This window comes from Lithobates pipiens, unplaced genomic scaffold, assembly GCF_037356315.1.
Source record: "Lithobates pipiens isolate NorthernLeopardFrog02 unplaced genomic scaffold, aLitPip1_a1.2 Scaffold_16, whole genome shotgun sequence".
In the NCBI taxonomy this organism is placed as follows: Eukaryota; Metazoa; Chordata; class Amphibia; order Anura; family Ranidae; genus Lithobates; species Lithobates pipiens.
This window is the reverse complement of record NW_027507748.1, coordinates 42,987,836-43,015,783: the sequence shown is the minus strand read 5'-3', so window position 1 is coordinate 43,015,783 and position 27,948 is coordinate 42,987,836. Positions and strand designations below refer to the sequence as shown.

The 27,948-nt window shown below is 43.7% G+C and overlaps 1 protein-coding gene across 2 annotated transcripts in view; it reads right to left on the bottom strand.

Annotated features, from left to right (window-relative positions):
- GJA5 (gap junction protein alpha 5) overlaps positions 1–27,948 on the bottom strand; it is a 227,894-nt gene that overhangs the window by 146,511 nt on the left and 53,435 nt on the right. The window contains exon 1 of one of the 2 annotated variants that reach the window (XM_077479798.1): positions 7,421–7,772. The exons of the other annotated variant lie outside the window; for it this stretch is intronic. The gene's annotated coding sequence lies outside the window, so the exon portion shown is untranslated. Of the gene's footprint in view, positions 1–7,420; positions 7,773–27,948 lie in introns of those variants that run through there. 2 annotated transcript variants of the gene reach the window in all.

The window sequence follows — 27,948 nt, the reverse complement described above, 5'->3', positions numbered from 1 at the left end:
GTGCCGCCTTATCTGTGCCCATCAGTACTGCCTTATCTGTGCCCATCGGTGCCACCTTATCTGTGCCTATTAGTGCCAACTTAACTGTGCCTATCAGTGCCCAACAGTGCAGCCTATCAGTGCCCACCAGCGCCGCCTCATCAGCGCATTTCAATGAAGGAGAAAAATGACCTGTTTGCAAAATTTTATAACTATTAAACATGATTTTAAATTTTTTTTTATTTTGCATCTTTTTTTGTTTGTTTAGCAAAAAATAAAACTCCCAGCTGTAATTAAATACCACCAAAAGAAAGCTCTATTTTTGGGAAAAAAATTATAAAAATTTCATTTGGGTACAGTGTTGTATGACCGCGCAATTGTCATTCAAAGTGCATCAGCGCTGAAAGCTGAAAATTGGTCTGGGCAGGAGGGGGGTTTAAGTGCCCAGTAAACAAGTGGTTAAGGAAGTTGTTAATAAGCAGAGAATTCTGGGTAGAATTTTCACAGGAAGTGAACCACTCACTATTTTTTTACAAGACATTGCGGGAAGCAAGATGTCTTTCTCAATCCATCGCCATCACCCCTTAGAGAACTTAAATAATACATTTTTACTATCTGATCCTATATTGTATATCGTTGTTTCTGCAATGTATGCTGTATTGTATGCAATATTGCACTTATTGTGGTATATTATCTGTTATTTTGAAGTTTCACCTGGCTTGTTTTAATAAAACTGAGATCAAAGAAATATGGTATCTGAAGTTATTGGTACAAGAAGGTTTAACTATATGTCCTTGAGACAGAACAACATGAAACGATAGAAGAAAATATTTACAAAAATGTGAGGGGTGTACTTACTTTGAGATACTGTGTGTGCAAATATTGGCAAATCTGAGCCAATAATTGCATACAGAAAAGTATGCGCTTCCCTGAAAGCCAACAGTCTGATGTACGCTTTGCATTCAGGTACACTCAGTTTAGCTACATTTAAAAAAAAATCTAATTCTTTGTTCCCAGGGGCTGTACATAAACATCTAAACTAGAGCTGCCCGATTAATCCTTAAGAATCGTTATCATGATTTTTTTCCCCAGTTGCGATCTTGACAAAGTATTTCCCGATTCTTTCTATGCAGAGAATTCTTTCTGCTCTGCTAAACCTGACAGCCAAAAGAAAGGAAAAAAAACTGGGCAGTCTGCCAAGAATCACAACATTATCCGGTTCCCGACCAGCGCACGCCGATGTATGTCGGCAGAATGGCACGGGCAGGCATATTGGCGTACATGTACGTCCAATCTTCAATGTCGCCCTGCCATTGCGAGCGCGCCGCCGCCGGCGCGCTCGCTTGCCGGTCGGGACCCCCGCGAGTCCAGTCGTGGGTCCCGCGGACTCGATTGCCGCGGGCGTACCCGCGATCGTCTCATGGGATGGCTGAATGGAGGAAATGCCGTGTAAACAGCATTTCTCAATTCTGACTAGCAACTAGTGACGCTGATCTCTGCTCCATGTGATTGGAGCAGAGATCAGTGTTCACTAAATGAAAGCCCAACCCCCCCACAGTTAACACACAGTTAACACACCCCTAGGAACACTTAACCCCTACACTGCCAACCACTGGTTAACCCCTTCACTGCCAGTGTCATTTACACAGGAATCACTGCATTTATATAGCAGTGATTATTGTATAAATGACAATGGTCCCAAAAACGTGTCAAAAATGTCCGATGTGTCCGCCACAATGGCGCAGTCACAATAAAAATCGCTGATCTCCGCCATTACTAGTAAAAAATAATAAAAAATTATTAATAAAAATGCCATAAAACTATCCCTATTTTGTAAACGCTATAACTTTTGCACAAACCAATCAATAATCGCTTATTGCGATTTTTTTTTACCAAAAATATGTAGAAGAATACGTATCGGCCTAAACTGAGGGAAAAAAATGTTTTTTTATATATTTTTGGGGGATATTTATTATAACAAAAAGTAAAAAATAATGCGTTTTTTTCAAAATTGTCGCTCTATTTTTGTTTATAGCGCAAAAAATAAAAACCACAGAGGTGGTCAAATACCACCAAAAGAAAGCTCTATTTGTGGGAAAAAAAGGACGTCAATTTTGTTTGGGAGCCACGTCGCACGACCGCGCAATTGTCAGTTAAAGCGACGCAATGACGAATCACAAAAAGTGGTCTGGTCTTTGACCAGCAAAATGGTCCGGTCTGTAAGTGGTTAATTAGCGGTGGAACTTAAGTATAAACATTGTAATGATTTGCCCTTTAGATCAAAGGAATAGACTTCGGTCCGTAAATGAGGGAAGTTTAACCACTTAAAGCGGAGGTTCACACAAAAATGTAACTTCTGCTTTTCGGAACCCCCTCCGGTGTCACATTTGCCACCTTTCAGGGGGGAGGGGGTGTGCAGATACCTGTCTAAGCCATGTACTTGCGCCCACTCCCAGGCATAGACTCCCACGGGAGTCTACACCTCTTCCCATCCCCCTGCGCTGTCTGCTGGGACACACACGGATCCCAGAGACAGCAGGGAACATTTGGATTGCGCTGCGTGACTCGTGCATGCTCAGTAGGGAACCGGTATTTCCTGATTCCCAAACCAAAAATGGCGGCAGCAGCATCAGAGGACCGAGGGACGGGTCAGTCTTGGATGCTGACATCGCTGGATCCTGGGACAAGTAAGTGTCCTTATTTTAAAAGTCAGCAGCTGCAGTATTTGTAGCTGCTGGCTTAAAAAAAAAAAAAAAAAGATTTGTGGGTCTTCCGCTTTAAAAACCTTTTTCTGACATTTGTTGGCTTCAAGTTAAAAATCATTATTTATTTTTTTTGCTAGATAATTACTTAGAACCCCCAAACATATATATATTTAGTAGAGACCCTAGAGAATAAAATGGTGGTTGTTGCAATATTTTATGTCACACTGTATCTGCGCAGCAGTCGTTCAAATGCTATTTTTTGGGGGGAAAATGACACTTTAATGAATTAAAAAAAAACAAAAAAAAATATCCAGTAAAAGTTAGCCCAATTTGTTTTGTATAATGTGAAAGATTTTATGCCGCGAGAATCGCAAGAGAATTGTGATCTTTTTATTTTATGCTCAAAAATCGTGATTCTCATTTTGACCAGAATCGTGCAGCTCTAATCTAAACAAGTTTCAACAGATGTCAATGGAGCCTGGGTTCACACCAATGCAGTGTGGGAAGCGCTGCGATCCGCGTGCATTTCCTGCACCCCATTCCAATCACACTGCCCTTGCGATCCACTGCTGGCATTAATACAAAGTAAATGACACCCCCCAAACGCAGTGCGTTTGCCTGCACCGGATTGCATGTGACAAAACCATGTGATCAAGTTGCGGTGCGGCTCCAAAAAAAGGTGTCTGCACATCTTTGGTGTGATACGGTGCGATTCAAACCCATTGGATCACACCAATGCCGTGCGGGAAACGTCATGATCCTTTTGCATTTCCTGCACCACATTCCAATCGCACTTCCCTTGCGATCCACTGGGCGGCGCCAATACAAAGTTAATGACACCCTAAATGCACCGCACTGGATCTCACTGGATGGCGTGGAAAAAAAACAGCCATGCGATCCGTTTGTAGTACGGCTCCAAAAAAAGGTGCCTGCACATCTTTGGTTTGATGCGGTGTGATTCAAACCCATTGGTTCACACCAATGCAGTGCAGGAAACGCCGCCATCCGTGTGTATTTCCTGCACCACATTCCAATCGCAATGCCCTCGGGATCCACTGGGAGTGCCAATACAAATTTAATGACACCCTAAACGCAGTCGATGTGTTTTCTTGCACCGGATCACATCGGATTGCATGGGACAAAATAGCCATGCGATCCAGTTGCGATTCGGCTCCAAAAAAAGGTGCCTGCACATCTTTGGCGTGATGCAGTGTGATTCTAACTCATTGGTTCACACCAATGCAGTGCAGGAAACGTTGCGATCCATGTGCATTTCCTGCACCACAATCCAATCACACTGCATTTTGCAATCCCACTGCAGGCTTCAATACTAAACGCAGTGCGTTTGCCTGCCCAGATCGCACCAGATTGCATGGGACAAGACAACCATGCGATGTTGTTGCGGTGCGGCTCCAGAAAAGGTGCCTGCAACTCTTTGGTGTGATGCGGTGCAGTTTAAACCCATTCAAAATGAAACGACACTGCACTGAACCTCATGTGAATTACACGGGAATGCCATGCGTTTTCCAATGCGATTCACATGCGGCTCATATTGTGAACCCGAGGCTGCATTCACACTTTTAGCATTACGTCAACGTGCATAAAAGCGCACCCTTGAAACACGGCAACAAAAAAAAGGGCGGCAAAAGTCGCAAGCAGCTCAACGTTCAAAGAGGTACATGAGATACTTTGCCACGCATCGGGCCACCCGCTGAAATCAATGTGCTGCCAAATGCGTGACGCAACTTTGCAAGCGTTCCCAAAACGCAAAACGTGAATGCACTCTTAATCGCAGGAAAACGTGATCTGGTGCACATAAAATTTATTTATATCTCACAGATAATTCTTCCTGCAATTAAAAAAACAAAAGAAACGCAGAAGGTTACTGTGAATGTTGCATTATTTGTTTACAACAAAAAAAAAAAAAAGAGAAAGAAAAACGTAAAGTTAATTTCGTTGCTTCTCGTATTTTTTAGGTTGCATTCACACGGCCAGCGTTTTGAATCGCAAGGGAAGATTTGGCGCAATTCTGCCTGCGATGTGAAAGCGCCGATGTGTGAATGACAAATCACGCGACTCACATCTGAGATGCCATTCATTTGAATGACACATAAAATTGTGGTGCGATAAATCGCTCTGCAATCGCGGCACAACCGCATCACGTGAAGCATGTCGCTCCAAAAAAAAAGTTTTGGAGCGACATGCTTCATGCGATGCGGGTTGCTTCAATTGCATTGCGATTTATTGCACCGCGATTTTAAGTGTCGTTCAAATGAATGGCATCTCAGATGGGAGTCGCGTGATTTGTCATTCACACATCGGCGCTTTCAAATCACAGGCAGAATCATGACAAATCTGCCTTGCGATTCAACGCTGGCCGTGTGAATGAAGCCTAAAGATGATCTAAGGCTTGGTTCACACTTCTGCGACTTGGGATCCGACTTGTGAGACCCCCAAGTCGCATGACATGTGAAAACATATGGAAGGCCCCTTTCACACTTGTGCGACCTGAAAGTTGTGCGACTTTGCCATGATTTTGACATGACTTTAATGTGACTTGAAGCAATGCCTGTGTAATCTTGAGGTCTTTGGACCTGAAGTCGCATCAAAGTGTGACCAAAGTAGTGCAGGGACTACGTTGAAGTCGCACAGCTATGAACGGCACTCATTGGAAATCATGGGGTACAACTTTTCATGTGACTTTACAGTCCCAAGTCGCACAAGTTGATAGCTGTCTTAATTAACGCTACTAAAGTCGCTCCAACTTTAGAAAAGGTTCTTATACCTCTTCAATGAGACTTCTATGCCACTTGTGCCCATAGACTTTAATGGAAGTCGCCTTCAAGTCAGATCCTCAGCTATTAAGGGCCCCTTTCTTACTCGTGCGACCTGAAAGTCGGGCGACTCTGCTGCGACTTTGCGGCGCTTTTTTTGCAGCAACTTTGACGTGAATTTGATGCGACTTGACCTCAAGTTGCATGAAAAGTCGGACCAAAGTAGTGCAGGGGCTACGTTGAAGTCGCACAGATATGAACGGCACTCATTGGAAATCATTGGGTACGACTTGCATTGGGTACGACTACGATTGCAGTCCCAAGTCGCAGGATAAGTCACACAAGTCATGTTAGTAGATAGCTGTCTTAATTAACACTATTAAAGTCACTCCAACTTTAGAAAAGGTTCTTATACTACTTCAAGGTGACTTCTATGCGATTTGTGCCCATCGAGTTTAATGGAAGTCAGATCCTCATCTATATAAGGTCCCTTTCTTACTTGTGCGACCTGAAAGTCAGGTGACTTTGCCGTGCTTTTTTGCGGCGACTTTAACAGGACTTTGATGCGACTTGAAGCAATGCCTGTGTAATCTTGAGGTCTATGGACCTCAAGTCACATAAAAAATCAGACCAAAGTAGTGCAAGGGAAACTTTGAAGTCACACAGATATGAACGGCACTCATTGGAAATCATGGGGTAGGACTTGTTGTGCGACTTTGTAGACCCAAGTCGCAGGATAAGTCACACAAGTTGTGTTAGTAGATAGCTGTCTTAATTAACATTAAGACTAAAGTCACTCCAACTTTAGAAAAGGTTCTTATACTACTTCAAGACGACTTCTATGCGACTTGTGCCCCTAGACTTTAATGGAAGTCAGATCCTCATCTATATAAGACCCCTTTCTTACTTGTGCGACCTGAAAGTCAGACGACTTTGCTGTGCTTTTTTCTACAGCGACTTTAACGTGACTTTGATGCGACTTGAAGCAATGCCTGTGTAATCTTGAGGTCTGTGGACCTCAAGTCGCATCAAAAGTCAGACCAAAGTAGTACAGGGACTACGTTGAAGTCACAGAGATATGAACGGCACTCATTGGAAATCATGGGGTAGGACTTGTTGTGTGCGACTTTGTAGACCCAAGTCGCAGGATAAGTCACACAAGTTGTGTTAGTAGATATCTGTCTTAATTAACATTAAGACTAAAGTCACTCCAACTTTAGAAAAGGTTCTTATACTACTTCAAGACGACTTCTATGCGACTTGTGCCCCTAGACTTTAATGGAAGTCAGATCCTCATCTATATAAGACCCCTTTCTTACTTGTGCGACCTGAAAGTCAGATGACTTTGCTGTGCTTTTTTTGCAGCGACTTTAACGTGACTTTGATGCGACTTGAAGCAATGCCTGTGTAATCTTGAGGTCTATGGACCTCAAGTCGCATCAAAAGTCAGACCAAATTAGTTCAGGGATTACGTTGAAGTCACAGAGATATGAACGGCACTCATTGGAAATCATGGGGTAGGACTTGTCATGCGACTTTGCAGTCCCAAGTCGCAAGGACAAGTTACACAAGTGCCTTAATCGAATTCGGACCCAACATTACCCAGGCATTCTCTAAAAGTCACTTCAAAGTCGTATCAAATTAGTACAGGAGGTCGCCCCCCCTCCAGCAAAGTTGCACCCTGCGCTTGCGAGACCTTCAGGTGGCCGTAGTGCGTCCCGAGCCTAAAGGGTAAGGAACATATTGAACTAACCAATAGAAAATCACCAAAATAAGCGTCCGTACAAGTCGCAGAAGTCGACCTCTGACCGCCCCGTCCCAATTTCTTCCACATAATTTGATACATGAAGAAGACATTCATGGCAAAGTTCAGAACATTTGGAATGAGTTTCTCCTGATCTCAGTGCCACGGATAATCTCATTATAGATAAAAAAAATAAAATAAAAAACTATTGGGTTTACCTTGTGGGGTCACTGGGGTCCCAGGACTAGATGAAGGAAGAGCGAGTCGCTCAGTGAAGGGTCAACAGCGATGGACGGCTCAGCTCCTTGTGGCATGCTGAGATGTTCCCTCTCCCTCCCTTCTCTATAGACGGGTCTTCTTAGGAGACGTTGCCGGTGGTAAGAGCCGGTGCCACCATCAGCTGGCAGTTGTAGGGCATGGTGAGCCACCGGGGGGGTCCTGGACGTCTCTCCGAAAACGTCCTTTCTTGTGACTATTTGCTGTGTTGTGGGACTGCCGGCTCAGACACAGAGAAGCAGCTGACCCGCCTGCTCTCCCTTCCTAGGACTGGCTGGGGATAGAAATGTGATGCTGAGCAGACGGGAGAGAACAGAGTCTCTTGGCCCCGGTTCAGGACTTCCTCTGACTTTAGGCCACTCTATATTTAATAAAAGCATCGCAATCTATCGCATAGGAAGTCACATTGTCACAGGGAAACAATAGCGCCGCGAGTATATGGCCCGAATGCTCTGCTATTCAAGTGCTTCGATTTTTGTGCTGTTTATTTTTTAGTTATTTTTTGTACATCACATTTATTATTATTTTTTCGAACTATATATTTTTTACATACAAATACTTGTACTCTTTTAAAATATATTTTTTTCAATAATTGTACACTTTTTAAATAATGTTTGTATTCAATGTCCTTTTTATTTATTTTTATATATCATTTTTATGTATTTGGAAAAATAATATTTGTACTCTATTATTTCTAAGCACCTGAACATGTAACCCCTTAAACATTTCTTTGTTACATTTATTTATTTATATATGATTTTTTTCCCTTGAACTATATATTTTTTAACATACAAATACTTGTACTCTTTTTCTAAAATAGTTTTTTTTTTAAATAATTGTACAGTTTTTAAATAATATTTGTACAATTTTAATATCATTTTTTTTATTTAAGATTTAAAATTATTTTTATATATTTAGAAAAATTTAATTTGTACTTTTTTTTTTCCAAGCACCTGATGGGAAGTTTGTAACCTCTTAAACATGTTGTATTTCTTTGTTACATTTATTTATTTATATATTATTTTTTTCCCCTTGAACTATATATTTTTTAACATACAAATACTTGTACTCTTTTTCTAAAATATTTTTTTTTTAAATAATTGTACAGTTTTTAAATAATATTTGTACAATTTTAATATCATTTTTTTTATTTAAGATTTAAAATTATTTTTATATATTTAGAAAAATTTAATTTGTACTTTTTTTTTTCCAAGCACCTGATGGGAAGTTTGTAACCTCTTAAACATGTTGTATTTCTTTGTTACATTTATTTATTTATATATTATTTTTTTTCCCTTGAACTATATATTTTTTTAACATACAAATACTTGTACTCTTTTTCTAAAATAGTTTTTTTTCAATAAGTGTACAGTTTTTAAATAATATTTGTACAATTTTAATATCATTTTTTTATTTAAAATTTAAAATTATTTTTATATATTTAGAAAAATTAAATTTGTACTTTTTTTTCTAAGCACCTGATGGGAAGTTTGTAACCTCTTAAACATGTTGTATTTCTTTGTTACATTTATTTATTTATATATTATTTTTTTCCCTTGAACTATATATTTTTTTATCATACAAATACTTGTACTCTTTTTCTAAAATAGTTTTTTTTTAATAATTGTACAGTTTTTAAATAATATTTGTACAATTTTAATATCATTTTTTTTTAATTTAAAATGTAAAATTATTTTTATATATTTAGAAAAATTAAATTTGTACTTTTTTTTTTCTAAGCACCTGATGGGAAGTCTGCAACCTCTTAAACATGTTGTATTTCTTTGTTACATTTATTTATTTATATATTATTTTTTTTCCTTTGAACTATATATTTTTTAACATACAAATACTTGTACTCTTTTTCTAAAATAGTTTTTTTTTTAAATAATTGTACAGTTTTTAAATAATATTTGTACAATTTTAATATCATTTTTTTATTTAAAATTTAAAATTATTTTTATATATTTAGAAAAATTTAATTTGTACTTTTTTTTTCTAAGCACCTGATGGGAAGTTTGTAACCTCTTAAACATGTTGTATTTCTTTGTTACATTTATTTATTTATATATTATTTTTTTTTCCTTTGAACTATATATTTTTTAACATACAAATACTTGTACTCTTTTTCTAAAATAGTTTTTTTTAATAATTGTACAGTTTTTAAATAATATTTGTACAATTTTAATATCATTTTTTTTATTTAAAATTTAAAATTATTTTTATATATTTAGAAAAATTTAATTTGTACTTTTTTTTTTTTTTCTAAGCACCTGATGGGAAGTTTTTAACCTCTTAGCCCTTGTACCCTTTGTCTGAAACTGTTGCATACACACGGTCGGACAAAATCCGATTGTACATAACGTGATGACGTTATTTCATTATGATGGCACTATATTCAGGCTAGTAGCCAATAGCTTTGGTGTAGGAATTTGATCTGAGCATGCGTGGCACTTTGTCCGTCGGAGTAGGCTACACATGATCGGAGTATGTCCGATCGGAGCATTTTGTCGGAAAATTTTACGGACAAGTTGGAAAACTTGGTCCGTCGGATACTCCGACGGAAACAGCCCGATGGAGACCACACACAGTCGGATTATCTGACAAAACGGTCCGATAGGACACATTCCGTCGGAATCTCCGACCGTGTGTACAAGGGCTTAAACATGTTGTATTTCTTTGTTACATTTATTTATTTATTATTTTTTTCCCTAGCACTATAGATTTTTTAACATACAAATACCTGTACTCTTTTAAAATAGTTTTTTTTTAAATAATTGTACGCTTTTTAAATAATTTTTTAATTTACAATTTTTTTTTTTAATTCTTTCTTTATTTCATTTTTCAAAATATTTTATTACAAACAGGGAATAAAAAGGAAACAGCAATATCACATATTAAATAAATAGGAGATATCCTTGGAAATTTTTGTACAATTTGTATATCATTTTTTAATTTAAAAAAAATTATTTGTACTCTTTTTTTTTTTTCCTAAGCACCTGATGGGAAGTTTGTAACCCCTTAAACATGTTGTACTTCTTTGTTACATTTATTTATTTATTATATTTTTTCCTAGAACTATATATTTTTTAACATACAAATACTTGTACTCGTTTAAAATATATATTTTTAATACATTTTACACTTTTTTAAATAATATTTGTATTCAATAACCTTTTTATTCATTTTCATATATAATTTTTATGTATTTAGAAAAATAATATTTGTACTCTTTTATTTCTAAGCACCTGATGGGAAGTTTGTAAGCCCTTAAACATGTTGTATTTCTTTGTTACATTTATTTATAAGTTTTTTTTTTCCCTTGAACTATTGATTTTTTAACATACAAATACTTTTACTCTTTTTCTAAAATATTTTTTTTTAAATAATTGTACACTTTTTAAATAATATTTGTACAATTTTAATATAATTTTTTAGTTTAAAATTTAAAATTATTTTTATATATTTAGAAAAATAAAATGTGTACTTTTTTTTTCTAAGCACCTGATGGAAAGTTTGTAACCCCTTAAACATGTTGTATTTCTTTGTTACATTTATTTATTTATTATTATTTTTCCTTGCACTATAGCTTTTTTAACATACAAATATTTGTATCTTTTAAAATAGTTTTTTTTTTTTTAAACAATTGTTTTTAATTCTTTCTTTATTTAATTTTTCAAAATATTTTATTAAAAACAGGGAATAAAAAGGAAACAGCAACATCACATATTAAATAATTAGGAGATGTCCTTGAAAATTTTTGTACAATTTTAATATCATTTTTTCATTTTAACATTTAAAAAAAAAATATTTCTACTATTCTTTTTTTTTTTTTTTAAGCATCTGATGGGAAGTTTGTAACCCCTTAAACATGTTGTATTTCTTTTATTGCATTTATTTATTTATTTATTTATCTATTCCTTGAACTATAGATTTTTTTAACATACAAATACTTGTACTCTTTTAAAATATATATTTTTTTAACATATACAAATACATATACATTTATATATCTTACTTTTTAACTATATCCTATGTCTCTGATAAAGGGCAATATTTCCTTATATTGGGATCCATCTTCCCTTTCTATAGCCTTCCATCTTTCCTCTATTGCCTACACAGGATCCCCGACATTATCTCCTATTCCAATCATCCCACACAACAACAACAAAAAATAAGAAAAAAAATGTGTTTTTTTTTTAATAATATTTGTACGATGTTAATTATTTTTTAACAATAATATAATAATGTATAATAATTTTTTAATTAAAAATTTTTAATAATTGTTATATATTCTTTTAAATTATATTTGTATTCTTTTTTTGGAAGCACTGATGGGAAGTTTGTAACCCCTTAAACATGCTGTATTTATTTGTTACATTTATTGTTTCTTAAATACATTATAGTTAATAACATTTATTCATGCAAATATTTGTACTCTTTTAAAATAGATTCAATTTTTTTAATTAATCGCATAATTTATTAAATTATATTTTTACTCTTTTAATATCATTTTTTATTAGCATTTTTAAATAATTGTCAAATAACTTTAACTTATATTTGTATTCTTTTTAAGCCCCGATGGGGAGTTTGTAATTCCAGAAACTTGTTGGCTTTCTTGTTCACAGTCTTTTAAAAATAATTGTACACTTTTTAAATAATATTTGTACAATTTTAATATCATTTTTTAATTTTCAATTTTAAATAAAATTTATATATTTTTTAAAATTAATATTTGTACTCTTTTTTTTTGCCCTGATGGGAAGTTTGTAACCTCTGAAACGTGCTGTATTTCTTTGTTACATTTATTGTTTTTTTTTTTTTTTTTTTATAAATATTTGTACTCTTTTAAAAAAAAAATTGAATTTACATTTTTAATTAATTACATAATTTCTTAATAATACTTTTACTCTTTTAATACCATTTTTTATTTTTTTATTTGCATTTTTAAATAATTTTCCTAAAACTTTTAAATAATATTTGTACTCTTTTTAAGCCCTGATAGGAAGTTTGTAACTCCAGAAACATGTTGGATTTCTTTTTTACAATAAAAGTTTTTATTGAGAACAGAAATATCGTACTGTACAACGAATAGACTATCGGATCATTACAAACATATTAACTCATGCAGCTTGTCTTTGACTATAATATTGTAATAATAATCGATGAAAGAGCGTAGAATACATATACAGTGCCTTGAAAAAGTATTCATACCCCTTGAAATTTTCCCCATTTTGTCATGTTACAACCAAAAACATAAAAGTATTTTATTGGCATTTTTTTGTAATAGACCAACACAAAGTGGCACATAATTGTGAAGTGGAAGAAAAATATAAACGGTTTTCAAATTATTTTACAAATAAATATCTGAAAAGTGTGGTCTGCATTTGTATTCAGCCCCCTTTACTCTGATAACTAAAATCTAGTGAACAAACAGCATCATGAAGGCCAAGGAACACACCAGACAGGTCAGGGATAAAGTTGTGGAGAAGTATAAAGCAGGGTCAGGTTATAAAAAAAAATCCCAAGCTTTGAAGATCTCAAGGATCTCTGTTCAATCCATCATCCAAAAATGGGAAGAGTATGGGACAACTGCAAACCTACCAAGACATGGCCGTCCACCTAAACTGACAGGCCGGGCAAGGAGAGCATTCATCAGAGAAGAGCCAAGAGGTCCATGGTAACTCTGGAGGAGCTGCAGAGATCCACAGCTCAGGTGGGAGAATCTGTCCACAGGACAACTATTAGTCGTGCTCTCCACAAATCTGACCTTTATGGAAGAGTGACAAGAAAAAAGTCATTGGTGAAAGAAAGCCATAAGGAGTCCAGTGTGCAGTTTTCGAGAAGCCATGTGGAGGACACAGCAAACATGTGGAAGAAGGTGCTCTGGTCAGAGGAGACCAACATTTTAATTTTAATTAAAACACTTTGTGTGGTGGAAAACTAACACTGCACATCAACCTGAACACACCATCCCCACTGTGAAACATGGTGGTGGCGGCATCATGTGGTGGGGATGCTTTTCTTCAGCAGGGACAGGGAAGCTGGTCGGAGTTGATGGGAAGATGGATGGAGCCAAATACAGGGCAATCTTAGAAGAAAACCTGTCAGAGTCTGCAAAAGACTTGAGACTGGAGAGGTTCACCTTCCAGCAGGACAACGACCCGAAACATACAGCCAGAGCTACAATGGAATGGTTTAGATCAAAGCATATTCATGTGTTAGAATGGCCCAGTCAAAGTCCAGACCTAAATCCAATTGAGAATCTGTGGCAAGACTTGAAAATTGCTGATCACAGATGCTCTCCATCCAATCTGACAGAGCTTGAGATATTTTGCATTGAAGAATGGGAAAAAATGTCCCTCTCTAGATGTACAAAGCTGGTAGAGACATCCCCAAATAGACTTGCAGCTGTAATTGCAGAGAAAGGAGGTTCTACAAAGTATTGACTCCGGGGGGCGCCATACAAATACACCCCACACTTTTCACATATTTATTTGTAAAGAAATCTTGAAAACCATTTATGATTTTCCTTCCACTTCACAATTATGTGTCACTTTGTGTTGGTCTATCACATAAAATCCCAATAAAATACATTTACGTTTTTGGTTGTAACATGACAAAATGTGGGAAATTTCAAGGGGTGTGAATACTTTTTCAATGCACACTGTGTGTATATGACAATATCAATCCTCATTGTCAAATCATGGCACGTATGAGATTAGACAGTATAGTATCCTAAACCATTTTAAGGCTGGATGCAAGGTGGACAATTGGCTGCATGGTGTACCGAAATCTGTTTACTTGACCTAAAACCAGATAAAACACATAACAAAAGAAAATAGGAATTGGACCTCTTAAGACAAGGTCCTAACGTAAATCAACACAAAACATAACAGTAAAACCTCCATAAGAGGTGTAACTAAAAAAAGGTGTTGGATTTCTTTATGTTTCTTGTTTCTTTATTACACCATAGTTATTAACATTTATTCATACAAATATTTTTGCTCTTTTAACCACTAGGGATGTGCGCTATAGCAGAATGACGGCTACAGCTCGGACCTGCATTGCCGGGATGACGTCTATTGACATCGTCCCGTGCACGAGCGGCCTGCACGCCTCCTGAAGGGAGCACGCGGTGCGCTCTGTGATCAGCCAGTCTGAGACTCGTCTGATCACAGATTGGAGTAAGGGGTCAATCCCGACCCCTTACCACGTGATCAGCTGTCAGCCAATGACAGCTGATCATGTGATGTCAACACAGCCGGTAATTGGCTATTTTTTCCCCTCACGCTGACAGCGCGAGGAGGAAAAAAAGCCGATCACCGGCAGCAATGAGCGTGACCAGGGGCAGACTGACCATTTGGCCACTCGGGCACTGCCCAAGGGCCCCGGGCCACTAGGGGGCCCCATCAGGGTTGCCAGCCTCAGTAAAACCAGCGACAGTATGTAAAAATTTGCGTTTTTTTTACATCTGTCTCTGAAATGTCCCTTACCGACATCCTTTTGGTCTAAAAATCCTGAGATTATAGCTGCCCCACCTCTCCAGTACCTTCTCAGCCAATAGAAACATGTCTGTGTATACTGTGTGTACATGTATGTGTATGCTGCGTGAATGTATACTGTGTGTGTCTATACTGTGTGGCCCCATAATCTCCTATTGGCCGGGGGCCCCATGAGTTGTCAGTCCGCCCCTGAGCGTGACATTAGTCCTGATCACTGTGATGTGCCCACCTTTGCCCCCTACAAATGCCACCTGTCAGTGCCCACAGTACCACATATCAGTGCCCACAATCAGTGCCTGGACAGTGCTGCTGCACACCAGTGCCACCTATCAGTGCCTATCCGTGCCCATCAGTGCCATGTATCAGTGGTACCTATCGGTGCCCATCCGTGCCACCCATCCATGCTACCGATCCGTGCCACCCATCAGGGCCCATCAGTGCCATCTTATCAGTGGTCATCAGTACTGACTTATCTGTCCCCATCAGTTTCCCGCCTTAACTGTGCCTATTAGTGCCCACCAGTGCAGCCTATCAGTGCTCACCAGTGCCGCCTCATCAGCGCATATCAATGAAGCAGAAAAATTACCTGTTTGCAAAATTTTATAACAAACTATTAAACATGTTTTTTTTTTTTTCAACATTTTCCATCTTTTTTTGTTTGTTTAGCAAAAAATAAAACCCCAGCTGTGATCAAATACCACCAAAAGAAAACGGAAAATTCCTATCAAAATACTTACCGTAATTTTCCTTTCCTGATGGACTCCATGGCAGCAACGTGTGGGTTAAGTCCCGCCTCCACTACCCTATAGGACACCACTCCCATAAATCTTTGCTCCCTGCCCATGGCCGTGTTCGGTAACTAGCCTACTCCAGCCATTTTGGGAGGGAACTCCTGCTGCCATGAAGTCCATCAGGAAAGGAAAATTACGGTAAGTATTTTGATAGGAATTTTCCGTTTTCCTGACAGACTCCATGGCAGCAACGTGTGGGAAATAACTCGCCAAACACACTCGGGTGGGCAAAAAATGCTGAACAAAAATTAATTTAACACTGTCAACCGACAGCACCTTTAAACCAAAATCAACGGAAGATAAACTGGCAGGTTCGACACAATAGTGAGCCATAAATGTATGAATGGATGACCAAGAGGCAGCTTTGCAGATAACCTCAGGAGCCACATGACGTGAAGCTGCCCAAGAAGTAGAGAGACTTCTCGTGGAATGTGCCATAAACCGCCTCAGGAGGAGCCAAGCCCTTCTCTTTATAAGCCCACTGGATCGCCTGAACCACCCACGTGGAGATGGATCTGACCGAAGCCCTAAGGCCTTTGTTTTTACCGTGAAAAAGAACAAAAAGATAATCCGATTGCCGGAAAGAAGCTGTTGCCTCCAAGTATCGTTTCAGAATAACTCCCATGTCGAGAGGATGAAGATCCTGACTCCCAGCAGAATTAAAGGTAGGAAGAGTAATATCCAGGGCTCGAGTCCTGCGGGAACGCGTGGGAACGGCGTCCCTGCACTTTTTTCACAGCAGGAACGCCGTTCCCTTTGCAGACTAGAGCCGCCCGAGCCGATCCTTTACTAAGCGCCGATGTCCAGCATCGCCGCATAGTGAAGGACATAAGGACACAGTGCAGGAAGGAAGTCGGCAGCCGCATCTGCCGATGCCCAGTCTGTAGATCCGGCCGCTGCTGCCCACAGCTACTGAGGTGTGTGAGCGGTGCTGGAGTGATCTCCAGCCTTGTTTGCTGCGCCGGAGTCTGGGAGGGGGGACGTGTCTGACAAGGGGAAATCCCGCCCACTGCCCCACCATGCAGTTTGACATGCCGCCCAGACTCTGAAGAGGGGCAGCCAAAAGCCGAGGACACTATTGTAAGGGGAGAGTGGGGAGAAGTGTATGGGGGTGAAAGGCTGTGCGGTCTCCCCATGCTGTGTTTGGATGACTGGTGGCAGCCTACTCTGCTGGAACTTGTAGTGCCCTCTGTTGGGGGCTGAGATATGGCAGCCTCCTATGTTGGAACTTGTAGTGCCCTAGACTGTGGGTGGACTGAGGAATCCTCAGTCCCCCACAGAGGGCACTATAAGTCCCAGCAGAGTAGGCTGCCATTCTTCAGTCCCCTATAATCCAGAGCACTACAAGTCCCAGCATATCAGGCTGCTCTTACAGAACAGGAGAAGGAGATGGGAGGGGGATTTGTACTGGAAGAGGAGAGAAGGAGGCGGTTTGAGATGGGGGAGGATTTGTGATGAGAGGGGGGATTTTTGCTGGGAGGGGGAGATGGGGGAGGTTTTTTTTTCTAAGAGGGGTAATATATGCTGATAGGGGGAGGATTTGTACTGGGAGAGAAGAGAAGGAGGCACAGGTTTGAGATGGGGGGGGGGGGATTTTTGCTGAGAGGGGGAATTTTTTTGCTGGGAGGGGGAGAGGGGGGATGATTTTTGCTAAGAGGGGGGAATTTATGCTGGGAGGGGGAGATGAGAGAGGATTTGTGATGAGAGAGAGAATTTATGCCGAGAAGGGGAGATGAGAGGATTTGTGATGAAAGGGAGAATTTATGCTGGGATGGGGAGATGGCGGAGGATGTGTCCGAGGAAAGAAGGTGAAGGCAAGGGTTTGTGCTGAGAAGGGGAATTAGTCCTGGAAGGGGTTATATGAGGGTGAGGATTTGTGCTGAAAGGTGGGATTTTTGCTGCTAGGGGGAGACGGAGGGGACAGGAGTCTGTGCTGAGAGGGGGGATTGGAGGTAAGTGAATTTGTGGATTTATGTTGTAGGTGGGATGTGGGGAGTGAGGATTTGTGCTGAGGGGGAGGCATTTGTGCTAGAAGGGGGCATATGGGGGTGAGGAGTTTGCCCTGGGCACTGGATGATCTTGTCCCAGCATTGGCACACTCTACAAATTGCAAAGGCAGAGCTGTGAAGAGAGAGGGCCAGGTGCCGACGTGAGGACTGGATTGGAAGTTGCTGCAGCCTGTACTGATGCGGTGGCGACTATGGCGGCCAGGAACGGCAGACTCGTGAGTACCTAGTGGCTCTGCTGAGTGAAGTGACACACACACACACACACGTGTTTCTTTGGTAAGATAGCCCCCACAGCTAGCTTAGGTGTATAGAGTGGCAGTCGGAGGAATAGTGTCCCATCATTTTTTTTTTTTGGTGGGTGAGTGGATCTTGGGTGGGAGTTCCCACACTTTTTTCCCCAGGACTTGACCCCTGGTAATATCCTGATTTTCGTGGAAGACTGAGGTAACCTTTGGATTCGACCCCAGCATTGGCACTAGGACCACTCTGTCAGGGAAAAATGTGAGGAAAGGTTCCTTTGATCCTAAAGACTGAATCTCAGAGACTCTCTTTGCTGAAGATATGGCTACCAAAAAAGATGTCATTAGGGACAATTCTTTTTTTTTTTTTAACAAACCAGAATGTTCCTTTATTGCAAACAATGAAGACACGTTACATCAAATAAGTCCAACATGGACCAAATCCAAGCAAAGAAAAACAAAATATAGTACATGTACCGGAAGCAGACATAAAATGAAAATACATATCCAAAAAAAAAAAAAAAAAAAGGGGGGAAAACGGGGAAGTTACAGGGAATAAGACCAAGAGAAGGAAAAAAAAAAAAAAAAGGTAATTAGAAGGACGTGGGACCCCCACTCTCCCACCCAACAGCCCCACCCTCAGCCCGTCCATGCCATCCATATCTTGGAGAATTTTTGGGGACAGTGTCTGTTCATGTAAGTGAGTTTATATAACGGGAGCACCGCATTAATGGACTTTTCCCACATACCAACCGTAGGGGGGGAAGAGGTGTGCCACCTCAGTATAATTTCCCTTTTGGCATAGAACAGGAGGTAAGTCAACAGCAGTTTGGTATATCTGGGCCTCTGATCATCGTCCTGAATCCCCAGCAAAGCCAACTCCGGCGACAGGGGGAGTTCCAGCTGGAGGCGACCATTAATAGTGTCAACTACCTGGGCCCAGTATTCAGCAACTTTGGGACAACTCCAGAACATATGGAAATACGTGCCCACAGCCTGTTTGCATCTGGGGCAGTCCCGCGATCGCTGGGGATACAGTTTATGAAGCCTTTGGGGAGTGTAGTAGACCCTGTGCAGGAATTTAACCTGAATCAGCTTTTCCCTGGAGGATATCAGGATAGCGGCGCTATCCGCCAGACAGTCCTCCCAGTCAGACCTATCCAGGCCAGGTAAGTCTGCCTTCCACAGGTCCCACAATTTATGCATCTTAGCAGAGTCCATCCGTAACAGGCCAAGGTACAGATCCGACAGGGGCCTATCCACCCTCTCCTGCACTAGTATCCCCTCAATAGGGTCCATCTGCAGTCTAATCGGGGAGGGGAACTGTGCCCCGATGGCATGGCGTAACTGGAGGTAGCGGAACAGCATCCAACCCGGCAAGCGGTACTTCGCCCGGAGGGCTGAGTAGGAGAGCAAGACACCATCCTCGAATATGTTCCCCAACGTGCTAATCCCATATCGAACCCAAATCCGCGGATCCGGCACTCTCTGTACATGGGAAAGACCAGGGTTGCCCCAAAGAGGGCAGTGAGGGGACCAGTCCCGCGGGCCAACAAGCCCTCGTCTGGCCACCATCCATGCCCTGAGGGTAGTTTTTGTAGGTGCCGGGAGCTCGCTGCGTGCCCGCCCCCCCTTATATACTAAGGCGCTCAGCTCAGTGAATGACCCCACGACCTCCGCTTCTAAGCACACAGCAGCATTCCCTCTAGGGAGCGCGAGCCACCACCGAACCGAGACCAACACCGCCGCCCAGAAGTACGCCCGATAATCCGGTAACGCCAACCCCCCACAGCGGGCAGGGAGCATCAGGGTAGCACGAGCCAGCCGGGGGGTCCCCCCCCTCCAAATAAAGGAGCCCACGCATTTGTCCACCTCCGCAAAAAAGGACTTGGGCACCCAGGTAGGACTTTGGCGAAAAACATACAAGAACTTGGGGAGGAAAATCATCTTCAGCAGATTGATGCGGCCCATAAGGTTCAGAGGGAGGGTGGCCCAAGCCGCACACCTAGTCCGAAGCTGGGACAGGACCGGCTGAAGATTAAGCTCCCCAAAGCTTGACAGCTCCCTTCCAACCCGGATGCCCAAGTATTTAAATTGATCGACCCAGCGGAGAGGCACATCTACAGTGCGGTCCTGAACTTGCGGGTCAATTGGAAATAGAATGGATTTGGACCAATTGATGCGGATACCGGAAAATCTACCAAAGGTGTTAAAGATCTCAAGAGCCGCTGACAGGGAGTCATCCGCATCCTGGAGATACAGAAGGGCATCATCCGCGTATAACGAAATTTTCTCCTCCAGCGATCCCAGCCGCAGCCCCCGCACCCTCTCCGAAACCCTAACCAGCACCGCCAGAGGCTCAATCGCCAATGCAAACAGGGCCGGGGAAAGGGGGCAGCCCTGCCTCGTACCCCGCTGTAGTGGGAAGGATGTCGAGAGGCTATTATTGGTCCGAACACGGGCCCGAGGTTCCCGATACAGTATCCGCAGCCAACGGAGAAACCTAGGCCCAAACCCGAAGCGACCCAAGAGTTCCCATAAAAAGACCCATTCCACCGAGTCAAACGCCTTTTCGGCGTCCAGGGAGGCGATGACCCGTTTCCCGCAGTTACTATGCGCTATGGATAAGTTAATAAAAAGGCGCCGGAGGTTGATGTCGGTGCCCTTCCCGGGCACAAACCCAGTTTGGTCTGAGTGGACCACCTCCTCTAATACCGCAGACAACCTGTTCGCCAGGATTTTCGCCAGCACCTTGACATCTACATTCAAGAGTGATATCGGACGGTAAGAGGAGCAGTCTTCAGGATCCTTACCCGGTTTGGGCACCAACACCACCACCGCCTCATACATAGATGCCGGTAGTGCCTCCAGACGGAAGCACTGAGCATACAGAGACACCAGCCGGGGGGCCAGTAGATCTAAATACTGTGAGTAAAATTCCCTAGGCAGGCCATCTGCCCCAGGGGTCTTCCCTGCCTGCAATTGCGACAGGGCAGCCTGGACCTCCTCCAAGGTAATATCCTTCTCCAGTGCCGAACATGCCTGAACACTAAGGGACGGAAGGGGAACACCCTCCAGGTATCCAGACAGCTCCTGAGAGCTATAGTCCACCCTGGTCGAGTATAGGTGTCGATAGTACTGGGCAAATCGTAGATTCACCTCCTCTGAGGACCGCAGTAATGTCCCGTCCAAGGCCCGTACCCCAGGAATGTGGTTGACCGCAAACTGTCCCTTAGCCAGCCATGCCATCAGACGTCCAGTCTTGTCCCCGTACTCAAAAATTTTTTGGGCTGTAACTAGCCGTGATTTCTGCATCCCCTCCACCCGATTCAGGGACAAACGGTGCAATGCAAATTGCCATTCCCCATAGGCCAGCTGATCAGGATTAGCCACATACCCTTCCTCCTTTTCCTTAGCAACCCGCTCTAGTTCATCCAGGGAGTGGGAGGCCTGCCTGCGAGCGGCCGAAATCCTAGCAATATATTCCCCCCTAGTCCAAGCTTTAAAGGCATCCCACGTTACCAGGGGGGACAAGCCAGCCTCATTCTCCAGCCAGAAGTGGCACATCCCCTCCTGTACTGCCTCCCGCACCCCCTCATCCTCCACCCAGTACCTGGACAGCCTCCATATCCGCTCCCCCGGCTGCCCATACGACAACCTAAGGAGCAGCGGAGCATGGTCCGAAATTCCCCTGGACAGGATGTCCACCTCCAATACCCGCCGAAGCATGGAGCCGGAGGCGTACACCATATCAATGCGGGACAGGGTGCGGTAAGTATTAGAGTGGCACGTGAACCGCCTGGAGTCCGGGTTAAACCGGCGCCAGACGTCTGTCAGGGCGAAGCTGTCAGCCCAGGCAGCCAAACCAGGCGTCCACCTAGACGTCGCACCCATCCTATCCACATCAGGGGTTGAAGTCAAGTTAAAGTCCCCCATTATCAAAACATCTTCCACCCCATAGGAGACCACTCGCTGCATCAACTCATGAAGCAGGGCCACATCCGCCGGGGGGGGAGATATAACCCCACTAAAATACAAGGGCTGTCAGCTAGCAAGGCATGAAGGATCACATATCTTCCGGCAGGGTCAGTCTTGATATCCAAGAGCTGGAAAGGCAGCTGCTTGTGTATCAGTATACTGACCCCCCTAGAGTAAGTAGAGTGCGTGGAGTGGTAGTGCGAGCCAACCCAGGCCCTTTTTAAACCCAGAATCCGAGAACCCAACAGATGAGTCTCCTGTAATACACAGACTTGTGGGGAGTATTTTTTAAGGTAGTTAAAAACCAGCGTCCTCTTTTGGGCAGAGTTCAGCCCCCGAACATTCCAGGAGATCATAGAAACCTTGGCCATTGTACCAGTAAAATAGAATGAGGCACACAGGACCGGACAGGTGCAGCGGCAGACAGTGCCAGCGCCCCCTCCAACCAAGCAGCACCGAGCCACCCCCACCGCCTCCCCCCCATCCCACAGTCACCCATATTGGATATTTGAGCATGCCTTAAAGGAACAGAACAACAAAACATAAGAAAATAAATCAGAACATAACAAACCAACACCCACAGAGTGGGCAAACCCCAGTCAGCAACGGCCAACTTCCCCCCCCCTCCCCCACCCCGCAGAGCCCACCCAAGGTAAGTCTGCATGTTTCCCTAAAAACCGGCCCGAAGGCAACTAATAGCAGGAGGCGTGTGTGTTCTCAAGAGGCAGCAACGTGCAACGCCTCATCAGCTGCAACAGTTAGGGTCACTCAATCTGTGCTGCCCTCATGTCTGTGTAAAACAGCATCAATTCCAAGAGATGCTGCCTGAAATTTTAAAACTGTGTCAAGAAGATCACCCGACCGAGGCCAGGGGTGCAAACTTAAAGTACCTTGTGCTTCGCAGAAATGTACTGGAGAACCATCACTGTCCTGGAAAGCAGCGGGCATAAACGGACCGAAAGTGCAGGGGAGGCAGATGAAACAACCCTCAGCTTATGGAACTGTAGCCTGAAAGGTTCCTTTGAAGGTCAGGGGATTCATCATAGTGAAGACACCAGCAAAACGCTCCAGCACCCCCTTCTCCTCTTTCATGTATACAGTGTGACAGTTGGTCCCTCCAATGTAAGTCTGCCCAATCGCAGCTATCTGGACCATATAAATAGCTAGGGTCTGCACGGAACACTCCACAGGCTTGATATAAAGCTGGGTCTCCTTGGGCTGCAGTGCTCGCTTGGGACAACCAAGCTTCCCCAGGTGCTGGACAAGATGTAGTTCCCCAAGTGATAATCTAGGGGGGAAAACAGCATCTGCAACGGAGCCAGCGCGAGCCCCACAATTCCCCCCTCCCACAGGCCAGGCGTCCAAAGCAAGTCCCAATAGAGTCCCCCCCACAAGTCCAAAAGCCCCTAACCACCCCACTGCACGGGTCAATCCAACCAGTACTCACAGTCCAGCAGCCTAATAGACAAGGTAACTTGGTTCAGGTGTTCGGTACATCTTCATCCCCGTGGGGGGATAGTTTCAATCCACGCGGCCGCCTCCTTAGGGGACAGGAAAAACCTGGTAGTTTCCCCATCAATCACCCGGAGCTTGGCAGGGAAGAGTACGCTGTACTTGATGCCCTTCGCCCGAAGAGCCGCCTTCACAGCATCAAAGGAGCGGCGGAGCTTCTGCGTCTCCAGGGAGAAATCCGGGAACAGCATCAGCCGGTTATTCTGGTAGGTCAGCTCCCCCGCCGCCCTAGCCGCCCGAAGCAGCTCATCTCGGTCCCGGAAATTTAGCAGGCGTAGGATGAACGTACGGGGAGGGGACCCCTGCGGACCGGGCTGCGGCGGCAGCCTGTGGGCCCTCTCCACCGTAAAGTAAGGAGACAACCGAGCCGCAGGGAGCAGGGAACGGAGCATCTCCTCCGCAAATACAGCCGGATTCGGGCCCTCCGCACCTTCCGCCAGACCCACAATGCGCACATTATTCCGGCGGCATCTGTTCTCAGAATCCTCGGCTCGGTGCTCCAGCAGTTTAACTCTAGCGTGCAGGGAACGGATGGCGATGGTATTTTGCCCCGCCGCATCTTCCACCAGTCCCACTCTGTGCTCAGCCTCCGACACTCGGGAGCGGACTTTATCCAGGTCCTGCCGGAGAAGGCCCACGTCCATCTGTACCTCCTCGATCTTATTAGTCAGGGCCGCCTGGCAGGACGTAACGGCCGTCTGACACGCAGCTATCGCAGCCATGACTTCAGGGATGCCCGGGGCTGATGCAGCAGCGTCCCCTCGCGCGTCTGTCTGAGACACCATGTTACAGCGAGGCGGCTGGTCGTTAGGCCCAGAGGGAACCGGTCCGGTTTCCAGAGGAATATCAGGGGGAAATTTCAGTCTCTTACCCCCTTTTCCGCGCCCTGGGAGTCTGGAAGGCATTCACCGACCCCAACCACCAAAAAGTACAGCAATCCAAACGGTTTAGCAGGTTACAGGATAAAAAGGGCAGCAGAGCTCTCTGGCACACGTCTTCTCACTCCGCCATCTTGGACACGCCCCCCAGGGACAATTCTTTGACTGAAAGTGTTCTGTCCAGTTGTGAGAAGAAGTCGAGAACCAGCGGTAAATCCCACTTGGGGAATCTAGGTTTCCTCTGTGGTCTAAGTCTAATTGCTCCTTTAAAGAATTGCTGAACCAAGGGATGTTTAGCCCAGGATACTCCAGAAAAGGCCGAAATTGCCGAGACTTGTACACAAAGAGCGCTGACAGATAGGGGAATGTCTAGTCCAGACTGTAAGAAACCCAAAACATCCTGAACCGTCAGATTACCATTAGAGCAAGAGTTGGAAGACAAGTGACTTGTGAATCTAGACCAAATCCGCTCATACACCTGGTTGGTACTTTTCCTCCTTGCATTCATGAGAGTAGGAATGGCCTCCTTGGGACAACCCAGAGCCTCTAACCTTCCCCTCTCAAAAACCAGACCCTCAGACATAGATGGGCCGGACAGGGATGGAGCTTCGAGCCCTGGGATAGAAGATCGGGTCTGAGAGGTAAGGGAATCGGATCTCTGACACTGAGGAGCATTAGAAGCGGAAACCATGGCCTGTTGGGCCAATAAGGTATTACAGCTATCACCTCTACTGCTTCTGATTTAAGTCTCCGCAGGAACTGTAGAATAATAGGAGTGGGAGGAAAGGCGTAAGCTTTGTTGAACCACCATTGATCCGTCAGTGCATCCACTCCGTAAGCCTGAGGATCTCGAAACCTGGAATAATACCTTGCCAGTTTCTTGTTGCAAGGGGAGGCAAATAGGTCGACCTCTGGGGAGAACCACAATGTTAGAATCCACCTGAAAACTTCTTCGTGAAGGGACCATTCGTTGTTGTCCAGACTGACTCGAGACAGGAAGTCCGCTTGGACGTTCTGCGTTTCTGGAACATAAGTTGCTGTAATGCTGACCAGGTTCTTCTGAGCCCAAGACATGATTGGCTCTACCTCCTGAAGGGACAGACTCCGAGTACCTCCTTGTCTCCTTATATATGCCACTGCTGTTGTGTTGTCTAGTCTGAGTAGAACGGAGGTTCCTGAGATCAGATGACGAAAGGCTAGGAGCGCCCGGAAGGCTGCCCTTAATTCTAGAATATTCTACACCATCCCCCTGGAAGGGAAGTCCCAGGTGCCTTGTGCTACTTCCGTCAAACAGTGGGCGCCCCAGCCCCTGTTGCTGGCATCCGAAGTTATTGTTATCCATGAGATGGGGAGAATGGAATGACAATTGAATAGATTCTCCTTCTGAAGCCACCAGGGCAGAGAGATTCTCATTGAAGATGTGATCCGGATAAGTTGAGTCTTGTCGCCTAGCCATTGGTGAAGAAACCCTTTTTGGAACGGTCTCATCTTCCATTGGGCCCACTTCACCATTGGAATCGTGGCCACCATAGTGCCAATAATTCTCAGGCACTGAAGAGCCGGGAGATGGGAGACGTCCCGAATTACCGCTACTTTCTCTTCGGGTAATGAGATGGTACCCTTCACTGTGTTGAAGAGTGCGCCTAGGAATACAAGAGACTGAGAAGGAATTAACTGACTCTTTTCTAGATTCAGGATCCAACGAATTCTTGAAGAGTGGAGATAACCTGATCCTTGTGCAATAACAGACGGTCTCTGTCCTGGGCTAGCAGCAGAAGATCGTCCAAATAGTGGTGAAGACGAATTCCCTTGGTTCTCAATAGAGCCACTACGGCCAACAACACCTTTGAAAAGACTCGGGGGGGACGTTGAAAGCCCGAACGGGAGACATGCGAACTGAAGATGTAGTTTTCCTACTGAAAATCGCAGAAACTGCTGAAAATCTTCTGCCACAGGGACATGAAAGTAAGCGTCCTTTAGGTCTATTGAAATCATCCAGTCGCCTGACTGGACTGACTGTTGTATTGTTGACAAGGTTTCCATCTTGAACCTTTCCTTTTTGATAAAACTATTCAGATGTGTAAGGTCTATGACTGGCCTCCAAGAACCGTTTTTCTTTTGGACCATAAAAAGAGGAGAATAAATTCCTCTCCCTCGATCGTCTGGCATGGGAACGGCAGCGCCTTGAGCCAATAAAGATTTCACGTAGGCCAACAGGATCTGCCTTTTTTCTTCTGAGGCCGGAAGGGAGGTGGGAACATACTTTAGTCTTGGGGACCTGCTGAAGGTCCAAGAATGGCCCGAAGAGACCGTTCTGACGGTCCAGAAGTCCTGGCGAGCCCCCAGAAGACGAGCCCCCACCTGGCCTATCTGAGCGGGCCCAATCTCAAAAAGATTTGGTTGGTTCCCTCTCTCCTGTCACACTGCTCTTGGCGGATTTCTTAAAGGAGGACGCCTTGACTTCCATGACCTGGAATATTCCCGACCCGGTCTATAGCTACGGGCCTCCCTGGCCTGCTCTTGATATTGCTTTTTAGGAAAAAATCTCCTCTGGCTTTTTAAACGTCTATCCTGAGGAAGAAACCCCGACTTCCCACCAGTGGCCCAGGTTATGGCATTATCCAATTTATTCCCAAAAAGGGAAGAACCCTCGAAAGGGATACGGCACCACACCTGTTTAGACGCTGGATCAGCCAGCCAGGGGCGGAGCCAAAGAGCCTGTTTGGCGGTTACAGCTGAAAGCATAACTCGAGACACTAGGCGGATGATGTCAATTGAAGCCTCCCCCAGAAAAGCCGATGCAAGCCGTAACTCCTGGATAGGAGAGTTTTTTGCTACTTCATCCGAAATGTTTCTGAGGGTATCATCCACACCGTCCGTCCATACTTCCATGGCCTTGGACATTGCCGCTAAAGCCAATGCTGGCTTGCATGCCATACCAGCAGTGAGGTAGACTCTCTTTAAATCGGAATCAATCCGCCTATCTAAGGCATCCTTAAATGAAACTGTATCTTCCAATGGAAGGGTCACATGTTTTACTAGTCTCATCACCGCTGCATCCACGAGTGGAGCTGATTCCAGATACTTGACCTCATCCTCCTTAAAGGGATATAACCTTAGGACTTTTGAAAGCATACTATTCTTTTTCTCAACTTTACTCCATTCATCCGTGATGACCTCACCAAGTTCAGACAGGAATGGAAAGTTAAGACGCTCCCTTTTAAGTTGCTTAAAATACTTTTTGTTTGGAAGGATTAGCCACCTCATCTTCCCAGTTCAAACCCTCTCTGATAGCCTTCACCAAGGGGGAGAGTAAGGCAAAGTCAAACCCCACACAGGGACTATCTTCCTCAGATTCACTGTCTGATGCAGCAGCTGAAGGGTGGCTTGTTAGAGAGGACTCCCAGAGCTCTTGAGCATGCGACTCCCTGACTGGTGACTGAGGTGATTCTGACTGAGGCACAGGGGTCTGACTGGCCCCGATCCCCTTGAGGGATTCTTTCACCACTTTTTCCACAAGGGATCTTAGTTGCTGGTCCGTACCCCCTCTCTCACTAG